This window comes from Nerophis ophidion, linkage group LG03 (genome assembly GCF_033978795.1).
Source record: "Nerophis ophidion isolate RoL-2023_Sa linkage group LG03, RoL_Noph_v1.0, whole genome shotgun sequence".
NCBI lineage: Eukaryota > Metazoa > Chordata > Actinopteri > Syngnathiformes > Syngnathidae > Nerophis > Nerophis ophidion.
This window is the reverse complement of record NC_084613.1, coordinates 88,881,450-88,893,641: the sequence shown is the minus strand read 5'-3', so window position 1 is coordinate 88,893,641 and position 12,192 is coordinate 88,881,450. Positions and strand designations below refer to the sequence as shown.

The 12,192-nt window shown below is 40.9% G+C and overlaps 1 protein-coding gene across 3 annotated transcripts in view; it reads left to right on the top strand.

Moving 5' to 3' along the window:
• Positions 1 to 2,925: 2,925 nt before the first annotated feature.
• The window catches only part of pld1a (phospholipase D1a), a 110,902-nt gene continuing 101,635 nt past the window's right edge, over positions 2,926 to 12,192 (top strand). For 2 of the 3 annotated variants that reach the window (XM_061896351.1, XM_061896349.1), the window contains exon 1: positions 2,991 to 3,139. The gene's annotated coding sequence lies outside the window, so the exon portion shown is untranslated. Of the gene's footprint in view, positions 3,140 to 12,192 lie in introns of all 3 variants that reach the window. The other variant, XM_061896350.1, reaches the window with a different exon arrangement.

Here is a 12,192-nt window from a genome sequence, read left to right as displayed (position 1 = left end):
GTGAACAAGTTAGGACCCAAATCATGATCCCAATACGGAACACCATTGCATCTAATAGAGACAAATACTAGAGTCCGTGAACATTGCTCCAAAGTCAGGATTATTTTTGTTTTGGTTGATTTAATGTGCATACCTGGGTAAACATGGACAGGTGCCAAAGCAGCAGTATATGACAGAACAAGACGGCAGCTAAAGAAGGACTTACCTATTTATCCCCGAAAAAACCCACCAGGTGAACATCTGATTTGACCATTTCTGGTGCTGACGTAAGATTAGCCGTGTGTGACCATAGGATGAAGAAATACACTACGCTACTACGACTTTACTGGACATTAACAGTTGGCTTCTACAGCTCAGTTGCCCAAAGTGCGGCACAGGGGCCATTTGTGGTCCAGGACTCCTTTGTCCTCGGCCTTAAGGACATTACATAATACAAAAAAATTTAGATCTCATTTGCACTCCTGGTGGTGAAATCTATCCAAACGAGGGTGCTCCCAAAAAGGAGGGATTTTTCAAACTGACTGTGTGTTGCTTTTAAAAGTGCTCCCCCTCTGGTCAACATATGAAATAACAAGTGTGTGTGTAAGGATTTGAAGTGCTCCCCCTCTTGTCAACATATGTAACAACAAGTGTGTGTAAGGAATTGAAGTGCTCCCCTTCTGGTCAACATATGAAATAACAAGTGGGTGTGTAAGGATTTGAAGTGCTCCCCCTCAGGTCAACATATGAAATAACAAGTGGGTGTGTAAGGATTTGAAGTGCTCCCCCTCAGGTCAACATATGAAATAACAAGTGGGTGTGTAAGGATTTGAAGTGCTCCCCCTCTGGTCAACACATGTATTTATTTTAATCATCAGAAAGATTAATTTGGTTAATAACATCATCATTATTCATAGTCATATCAGTAGTATTAAAAAAACATATTTTAATAGTATAATTCATACTTTTATCCACTATTACTATTACTATGACGTCAACCAATGACATTTTAATTTCCCCTCGGGGATTAATAAAGTATGTTTCATTCTGATTCTGATAATATAATAATGCAGCACATTCATAACTACTACTACGAAACATATACATATATTTATGTGTCCAGTAATAATATAATAATTTAGGAAATCATTTATTTCTTATATCACCTTGACTAGTATTGTTAGTAACATAATTATGCAGTACATTATTATTTTATGCCACTTATCCTTCAGTAAACACCTCTAAAAAATAACATATTGTACACAATAATAATATAGCAACATATGACATATTTTCATAATTTAAATCTATTCTTCTAATTCCAGAAATAACATAAAAATGCAGTTCTACAGTATTATAAAAAAAATAAAACATTTTAAAAAATGCATGCAGTACACACTTTTCTCCACTTGATGACGTAAAAGATCAAAATCAGAACCGGACATGTTTTAGTAATCCCTGAAGGGAAATTAAAATGTTCAACAATCTCATTCAAGATCAGACACACATTACAGGGAGACAGAACAGGATCAAACATTACAGGGAGACAGAACAGGATCAAACATTACAGGGAGACAGAACAGGATCAAACATTAGAGGGAGACAGAACAGGATCAAACATTACAGGGAGACAGAACAGATCAAACATTACAGGGAGACAGAACGGGATCAAACATTGCAGGGAGACAGAACAGGATCAAACATTACAGGGAGACAGAACAGGATCAAACATTACAGGGAGACAGAACAGGATCAAACATTACAGGGAGACAGAACAGGATCAAACATTACAGGGAGACAGAACAGGATCAAACATTACAGGGAGACAGAACAGATCAAACCTTACAGGGAGACAGAACGGGATCAAACATTGCAGGGAGACAGAACAGGATCAAACATTGCAGGGAGACAGAACAGGATCAAACATTACAGGGAGACAGAACAGGATCAAACATTACAGGGAGACAGAACAGGATCCAACATTACAGGGAGACAGAACAGGATCAAACATTACAGGGAGACAGAACAGGATCAAACATTACAGGGAGACAGAACAGGATCAAACATTACAGGGAGACAGAACAGGATCAAACATTACAGGGAGACAGAACAGGATCAAACATTACAGGGAGACAGAACAGGATCAAACATTACAGGGAGACAGAACAGGATCAAACATTACAGGGAGACAGAACAGGATCGCTGACGTGTCTGCCAACTTCCGGCGCCCCTTACAAAAAAGGTGAGATACAGGTTAACAAGTGGGGGAAGGGGGAGGATAAATAAATAAATAAAAATAAAACAAAATTTTAAAAATCGGTCTAAGCCTGGGCCCCTGGAGACCCGTACAGATCATTTCTGTACTTTGCCTTTAATTAAAACAAAGGAACTTTTTATTGAATTCAGTTTGATGAAAGGGACAAGCGGTAGAAAAATGGATGGCTGGTTCGATTGATAAAACGGTATCATCATTATTTTAGTAGTAATATTTCAATTCCATCCCATCCATCCTTTCGGGGTTGCGGGGGGCGCTGGCGCCTATCTCAGCTACAATCGGGCGGAAGGCGGGGTACACCCTGGACAAGTGGCCACCTCATGCAGGCCAACACAGATAGACAGACAACATTCACACACTAGGGACCATTTAGTGTTGCCAATCATGTCATAGATGATCGAGATTTGCATTTTTTTTAAAAAGTAAAAAGAACAAGAAAATATTACTTAAGCTACTAATTGTACTTTACTGACACATAAACACACCGCATTGTGTACAAAATGAAACACAAAACCAGACTTTGTGTACAAAATGAAACACAAAACAAGACTTTGTGGCCAAAACAGTCCGAACGTGTAGTTTGGAGGCGATGACGTAACAAATCAGTGCGACTCCTCCCACTCTCCCTGGGCTGTCTGATTGGCGAAAGAATCCCCAAAGACCCGCCTTTCTCTGCCGTGATTGGTCGCAGAGTTGAGTGGCCCCGCCCAGCTCTCCGAGACTTGGCTCACTTTCTTGTGGAATACTTGAGAGGAAGAAGAAGAAGAAGAAGAAGAAGAAGAAGAAGAAGAAGAAGAAGAAGAAGAAGAAGGCGAGCCGACATTCTTCTCCTCGTCCTGCGTCGTCAGAGCCGCAATGTGGGCGTCGCGTCCACGGCAGGAGCAGGTCAGTCGGCCGTTTTTTGTGTCGTTTTTTCGGTCAACTCGTGTTCTATTTGCGTGGCGCAAAGATGAAACTGGAGCCGAGGAGAAGTTGCAGTGTGTTGCGTTCATGGCAGGAGTTGTGTAACTCTCCACAGTTCTTTTCTCCTCCCGACACTTTCATGCGTGCCCGGAAGCTCCCACTGACTTTTATTTCCACATATTTGGCCTCTTTGTGCTCCCTCAGGACAAGTAAAGACACTAATTAGAGGAGCGTCATTATAACTTTGCTGTTCGCAGCACTCCCAATTAGGACTGGGCGATATGTCCTTTTTAGTAATATCGCAGTATTTTGGGCCATTTATATATCGCAATATTTTCAATCAATCAATCAATCCATGTTTATTTATATAGCCCTATATCACAAGTGTCTCAAAGGGCTGCACAAGCCACAACGACATAAGGGTGAGGAAGAACTCACAACCCAGTGGGACTTTGATCAGAAACCTTGGAGAGGACTGCAAATGTGGGTAACCCCTCCAGGGGAGACCCGATGCAATGGACGTCATGTGGGTCTAACATAATAGTGTGAAAGTCCAGTCCATAGTGGATCTAACATAATAGTGAGGGTCCAGTCCATAGTGGATCTAACATAATAGTGAGAGTCCAGTCCATAGTGGATCTAACATAATAGTGAGAGTCCAGTCCATAGTGGATCTAACATATTAGCGTGAGAGTCTAGTCCATAGTGGATCTAACATAATAGTGTGAGAGTCCAGTCCATAGTGGATCTAACATAATAGTGAGAGTCCAGTCCATAGTGGATTTAACATAATAGTGAGAGTCCAGTCCATAGTGGATCTAACATAATAGTGAGAGTCCAGTCCATAGTGGATCTAACATAATAGTGAGAGTCCAGTCCATAGTGGATCCAACATAATAGTGAGAGTCCAGTCCATAGTGGATCTAACATAATAGTGTGAGAGTCCAGTCCATAGTGGATCTAACATAATAGTGTGAGTCCAGTCCATAGTGGATCTAACATAATAGTGAGAGTCCAGTCCATAGTGGATCTAACATAATAGTGAGAGTCCAGTCCATAGTGGATCCAACATAATAGTGTGAGTCCAGTCCATAGTGGATCTAACATAATAGTGTGAGAGTCCAGTCCATAGTGGATCTAACATAATAGTGTGAGAGTCCAGTCCATAGTGGATCTAACATAATAGTGTGAGAGTCCAGTCCATAGTGGATCTAACATAATAGTGAGAGTCCAGTCCATAGTGGATCTAACATAATAGTGTGAAAGTCCAGTCCATAGTGGATCTAACATAATAGTGTGAGAGTCCAGTCCATAGTGGATCTAACATAATAGTGAGAGTCCAGTCCATAGTGGATCTAACATAATAGTGAGAGTCCATTCCATAGTGGATCTAACATAGTAGTGTGAGAGTCCAGTCCATAGTGGATCCAACATAATAGTGTGAGAGTCCAGTCCATAGTGGATCTAACTTAATAGTGAGAGTCCAGTCCATAGTGGATCTAACATAATAGTGAGAGAGTCCAGTCCATAGTGGATCTAACATAATAGTGTGAGAGTCCAGTCCATAGTGGATCCAACATAATAGTGTGAGAGTCCAGTCCATAGTGGATCTAACTTAATAGTGAGAGTCCAGTCCATAGTGGATCCAACATAATAGTGTGAGAGTCCAGTCCATAGTGGATCTAACATAATAGTGAGAGTCCAGTCCATAGTAGATCTAACATAATAGTGAGAGTCCAGTCCATAGTGGATCTAACATAATAGTGTGAGAGTCCAGTCCATAGTGGATCTAACATAATAGTGAGAGTCCAGTCCATAGTGGATCTAACATAATAGTGAGAGTCCAGTCCATAGTGGATCCAGCAAAATAGTGTGAGAGTCCAGTCCATAGTGGATCTAACATAATAGTGAGAGTCCAGTCCATAGTGGATCTAACATAATAGTGAGAGTCCAGTCCATAGTGGATCCAGCAAAATAGTGTGAGAGTCCAGTCCATAGTGGATCTAACATAATAGTGAGAGTCCAGTCCATAGTGGATCTAACATAATAGGGAGAGTCCAGTCCATAGTGGATCTAACATAATAGTGAGAGTCCAGTCCATAGTGGATCTAACATAATAGTGAGAGTCCAGTCCATTGTGGATCTAACATAATAGTGAGAGTCCAGTCCATAGTGGATCTAACATAATAGTGAGAGTCCAGTCCATAGTGGATCTAACATAATAGTGAGAGTCCAGTTCATAGTGGATCTCAAATAATAGTGAAAGTCCAGTCCATAGTGGATCTAACATAATAGTGTGAGAGTCCAGTCCATAGTGGATCTAACATAATAGTGTGAGTCCAGTCCATAGTGGATCTAACATAATAGTGTGAGAGTCCAGTCCATAGTGGATCTAACATAATAGTGAGAGTCCAGTCCATAGTGGATCTAACATAATAGTGTGAGAGTCCAGTCCATAGTGGATCTAACATAATAGTGAGATTCCAGTCCATAGTGGATCTAACATAATAGTGAGAGTCCAGTCCATAGTGGATCTAACATAATAGGGAGAGTCCAGTCCATAGTGGATCTAACATAATAGTGTGAGAGTCCAGTCCATAGTGGATCTAACATAATAGTGAGAGTCCAGTCCATAGTGGATCTCAAATAATAGTGAAAGTCCAGTCCATAGTGGATCTAACATAATAGTGTGAGAGTCCAGTCCATAGTGGATCTAACATAATAGTGTGAAAGTCCAGTCCATAGTGGATCTAACATAATAGTGAGAGTCCAGTCCATAGTGGATCTAACATAATAGTGTGAGAGTCCAGTCCATAGTGGATCTAACATAATAGTGAGAGTCCAGTCCATAGTGGATCTAACATAATAGTGTGAGTCCAGTCCATAGTGGATCTAACATAATAGTGAGAGTCCAGTCCATAGTGGATCTAACATAATAGTGTGAGTCCAGTCCATAGTGGATCTAACATAATAGTGTGAAAGTCCAGTCCATAGTGGATCTAACATAATAGTGTGAAAGTCCAGTCCATAGTGGATCTAACATAATAGTGAGAGTCCAGTCCATAGTGGATCTAACATAATAGTGTGAGAGTCCAGTCCATAGTGGATCTAACATAATAGTGTGAGAGTCCAGTCCATAGTGGATCTAACATAATAGTGAGAGTCCAGTCCATAGTGGATCTAACATAATAGTGAGAGAGTCCAGTCCATAGTGGATCTAACATAATAGTGAGAGTCCAGTCCATAGTGCATCTAACATAATAGTGAGAGTCCAGTCCATAGTGGATCTAACATAATAGTGTGAGAGTCCAGTCCATAGTGCATCTAACATAATAGGGAGAGTCCAGTCCATAGTGGATCTAACAGGAGACCATCCCGAGCAGAGACAGGTCACAACCGATGCATAAGCGAGCGATCCACTCCAGGTCTCGACTCTGGACGAGCACTCCATCCTGGGTCCTGACTCTGGACAGCCAGTACTTCATCCATGGGCACCAGACCTGTGCCCCTCCTTCTACAAGGGAGAGGGGCCACAAAAGAAGAGTAACGGCAGATCAACTGGTCTAAAAAGGAGGTCTATTTAAAGGCTAGAGTATACAAATGAGTTTTAAGGTGAGACTTAAATGCTTCTACTGAGGTAGCATCGCGAACTGTTACCGGGAGGGCATTCCAGAGTATTGGAGCACGAAATGAAAACGCTCTATAGCCCGCAGACTTTTTTTGGGCTTTGGGAATCACTAACAAGCCGGAGTCCTTTGAAGGCAGATTTCTTGCCGGGACATATGGTACAATACAATCGGCAAGATAGGATGGAGCTAGACCGTGTAGTATTTTATACGTAAGTAGTAAAACCTTAAAGTCACATCTTAAGTGCACAGGAAGCCAGTGCAGGTGAGCCAGTACAGGTATATATGTATGTATGTATGTATATAAAGGTATATACAGTATATGTATGTATATAAAGGTATATGGGGTATAGGTATATATGTATATAAAGGTATATAGAGTATAGGTATATATGTATGTATACATGTATATAAAGGTATATACAGTAATATGATCAAACTTTCTTCTTCTTGTCAAAAGTCCAGCAGCCACATTTCATCATCAGGACTAGAGCTGGGCGATATATCGATATAAACGATATATTGCAGGTTTGTCTCTGTGCGATATAAAAAATGACTATATCGTAATATTCGATGATATATTCTCACACAGTTGCATTTAGCTGCTGGCATTACACTACAGGCCTTTCTCACTCCTCGTCGTCTCTCATTCTGACAGAAACGTAAAACAAGCCCGCCGTCTTACATACGTCACATACTCTCGCCGACCAGAGAGGTAGCAGCATGGCTAACATTAGCTGAGGCAGGTGGTGCAAGCAGAGTGGAGCTTGTGACAAAACAAGAGAGAGATGGTGTGAAACTCATCACAAATGGAGGAAGAACAATAAATGCCCAACATAAAGAGCAGGAAGTCCATCATCTGGCGGTGGGAAGATATTCAGCAGACAACAGCAATATGCAAAGTATGCAGCAGAAGTGTTACTACAAAAAAGGTAGCAACACTATTATTTTCTTCTTTCATTTAAAAAGTCACCCGTGAGAGAATGAATAGTATTTAATGAATACAGTTTTGGTCAATTGACTTAGTTGTGACTTCCCTCTCTGCATGAAAGTTTCAAAGTAGCATATATGAATGCAGTATGAAGAAGAATGTTTGAATGTAGACACATAGAATCATCAGACTGCTGTCATTATATGTAGCAAGTCTTCATTCAAGGCTAAGGCAAAATATCCGCATATATATTGTACATCGCAATATGGCAAAAAATATTGCGATAATAATAAAAGCCAATATCGCCCAGCCCTAATCATGACTCCTCTTCCTCCTATCCGGGAGATCACAAAAAGCCGCTGCCTGACCAAGGGCTCAAATAACTCCTCCCACTCCCACTAGTGGTTCAAGTGTCTGCCCTGAGATGGGTTGGTTGTGAGTAGGGATGTCCGATAATGGCTTTTTTGCCGATATCCGATATTCCGATATTGTCCGACTCTTAATTACCGATTCCGATATCAACTGATACCAATATATACAGTTGTGGCATGAACACATTATTATGCCGAATTTTGTTGTGATGCTCGCTGGATGCATTAAACAACGCAACAAGGTTTTCCAAAATAAATCAACTCAAATTATGGAAAAACATGGCACTGCCATATTTATTATTGAAGTCACAAAGTGCATTATGTTTTTTAACATGCCTCAAAACAGCAGCTTGGAATTTGGGACATGCTCTCCCTGAGAGAGCATGAGGAGGTTGAGATGGGCGAGGTTGGGGGTGGGGGGTGGGGCGAGTGACTCACTCAATGGACAGTTGTCTGTTTGGTCCAGCAGTCCGGGCAAGGTTTTTCCTGTTTATTTTGGGTAAGCACTCCATTTATGTTGAAATAGCTTTGCTCCCTGCTCCACAACTACAGCGTCGAAGTCTGTCTTATCCAACGTTTCAATCTCTCTTGGTGGCAGCAGGTCATCCTCAGTATATTCAGTTTCAAAAAGATAAGGTTGTGAGTCCTCATTTGTCCAAAAAATAGTCCACTGTCAGTGTTTACTCCAGAATATTTATTAGTTAAGATGGTTAGTCTGGGACAGGCAGACAGATGGGAAAAAGGGCTGGGTGGAACAGATTAATTTGTCCTGTCATCACGTCACCATCTCATTGATGCCTGGGGGGGGCAATAGACTACAGACTGTGGTGAAGTAGGCCGGCTTCATCGCATGAAGAAGCCTGCAACTTTTTGTTGTGTTTTCCGCTCCGTAAGCTGAAGGGCAATATACAATTTATATCTCGACATTTTTTCATAAAGTAAAAACAAAAGAAAAAACAGTCCTAGTTACCTGAGATACTAAATATGTCATTATTTTTACTTAGTAAATATTGACTTACTAAGGAAAAACAATGACTAAGTCAAATTAATGACTTACTGTATATAAGCGTTTGCAATATCCATCCATTTATCCATGTTCTACCACTTGTCCCTTTTGGGGTCGCGGGGGTGCTGGAGCCTTTCTCAGCTGCATTCGGGCGGAGGGCGACGTACACCCTGGACAAGTCGCCACCTCATCACATGGCAAACACAGATCATCATGCTTAATGTATTGCAGCATTTGGGAAGCCTGTAGTTGATTTTTATTATGTAAATGTTGTATTTTTATCAACATGTGATAGCAGGGACCCTGCCATTCAAAACTAGGCTGCTACAATACTAATGATTCATGTAACTATAGCTGAAAAAATAGTACAATAGCAATAGGAGAGACTATTCATTCCTGAACACCATGGAGTTCATGTTGGGTTCATGATGCACTTACATTATTATATCAACTATCGGAGACACAAACTCTTAATTTAACACAATGTCCTTTTTTGCTGCTTCAACAGAGAAAAAGGAACTAACTTAGTTGTTAACTGTAGGTCAATAATGCTTGTCTTTCTCTTAAACGGACAGGGCTTTGCTGTCTGTAACACACACACACGCACGTACACATGCACACACCGCAATATGAGCTAATGGTACGCTAAAAGCTAATTAGCCTTCACCTCAAGGACTGCAAGCGAGCTGAGCTGCTGCTTATATTTCTAGAATGTCAACGGGCTCAAATTGGTGTTACTGATAGTTGACTGGGAGGTGCTTCTTATAATTTGGGGAGAGTACACTGCCTTATGCTCATCTGCTGAACACACTTCTGCTCTTCCCACCGTCTTTCTTCTCTGCCTGCCTGAGCTCTGAATACTCACTGCTGATTGGCTGTCACCGCTCTGAATACTCACTGCTGATTGGCTGTCACCGCTCTGAATACTCACTGCTGATTGGCTGTCACCGCTCTGAATACTCACTGCTGATTGGCTGTCACCGCTCTGCGTGTAACCAATCAGATGGTTGTGTAGGTGGGACAATGCTGGGTGCTGCAGAGAAGCACTGAAAGAGGCAGTGTATATATATATATATATATATATATATATATATATATATATATATATATATATATATATATATATATATATATATATATATATATATATATATATATATATATACTTGAAGCGTGTATATAAAAGGTTGCTTACACAGAAAACATGCTTTATTTTCCCCAAAGAATGTCTCAAAGTGGAATATTTGATAACATTTCAGCCGTTTGCTCTTTTGATCCAAAATTTGATGTGTTTTTTTTATTAGATTTTTTCAAATATTATTTTTATGACGCACTTTGGTCACCTCCGCTTCTGTCCTTGTCGCCCAGCACGTCCACAAGTGACCGCGTGGAATGTTGGCCTGACTCAGTGGGGACGAGCGGGCCCATAAAGAGACGGAGCGAGCGGTTCCCTGTCTCCCTGGGCACAAAGCGGAGTTGTGTTGACGCCACGGCGGCCATGACGGCCCAGCTTACATAATAGGCAGCTTTAGTGTGGGCACAGAAGATGTCTCACTTTCTTCCCTCCATCCTTCTCTGTGCCAACACCGCTTTGGCACCGCACGAGATCCACTGTACATTGTGTCAGGAACACACACATGACTTTATGTTTAGTCTTTATCCACTGTACATTGTGTCAGGAACACACACATGACTTTATGTTTAGTCTTTATCCACTGTACATTGTGTCAGGAACACACACATGACTTTATGTTTAGTCTTTATCCACTGTACATTGTGTCAGGAACACACACATGACTTTATGTTTAGTCTTTATCCAGTGTACATTGTGTCAGGAACACACACATGACTTTATGTTTAGTCTTTATCCAGTGTACATTGTGTCAGGAACACACACATGACTTTATGTTTAGTCTTTATCCAGTGTACATTGTGTCAGGAACACACACATGACTTTATGTTTAGTCTTTATCCAGTGTACATTGTGTCAGGAACACACACATGACTTTATGTTTAGTCTTTATCCACTGTACATTGTGTCAGGAACACACACATGACTTTATGTTTAGTCTTTATCCACTGTACATTGTGTCAGGAACACACACATGACTTTATGTTTAGTCTTTATCCACTGTACATTGTGTCAGGAACACACACATGACTTTATGTTTAGTCTTTATGTTTGCCAAGTCTTCCCCTGCCCTCCCAGCCTGATATTTGCACATAACGGATATTTACATAGCGATAGCTTTCTTATTGTATTGCTAGTTTGCACTGCTCGGGACGAGCGATACGGTTTGCCCTAAAGTCTACATTTTTCCTTGGGGTGTCCAAACTTTTTCCAGCGAGGGCCACTTTAATACATGTTGTTCTTAAAAGAGGGTAAAACCAAAACAAAAAGGTTCAGTCAATGTACAAAACCAAAAACTAGTGAAGTCGTCACGTTGTGTAAATGGTCAAATAAACAGAATACAATGATTTGCAAATCCTTTTCAAGCCATATTCAGTTGAATATGCTACAAAGACAACATATTTCATGTTCAAACTCATAAACTTTTTTTTTTTTGTGCAAATAATCATTAACTTAGAATTTCATGGCTGCAACACGTGCCAAAGTAGTTGGGAAAGGGCATGTTCACCACTGTGTTACATCACCTTTTCTTTTAACAACACTCAATAAACGTTTGGGAACTGAGGAAACTAATTGTTGAAGCTTTGAAAGTTGAATTCTTTCCCATTCTTGTTTTATGTAGAGCTTCAGTCCTTCAACAGTCCGGGGTCTCCGCTGTCCTATTTTACGCTTCATAATGCACCACACATTTTCCATGGGGGACAGGTCTGGACTGCAGGCCGGCCAGGAAAGTACCCGCACTCTTTTTTTTACAAAGCCATGCTGTTGTAGTACGTGCTGAATGTGGCTTGGCATTGTCTTGCTGAGATAAGCAGGGGCGTCCATGAAAAAGACGGCGCTTAGATGGCAGCATATGTTGTTCCAAAAGCTGTATGTACCTTTCAGCATTAATGGTGCCTTCACAGATGTGTAAGTTACCCATGCCTTGGGCACTAATGCACCCCCATACCATCACACATGCTGGCTTTTA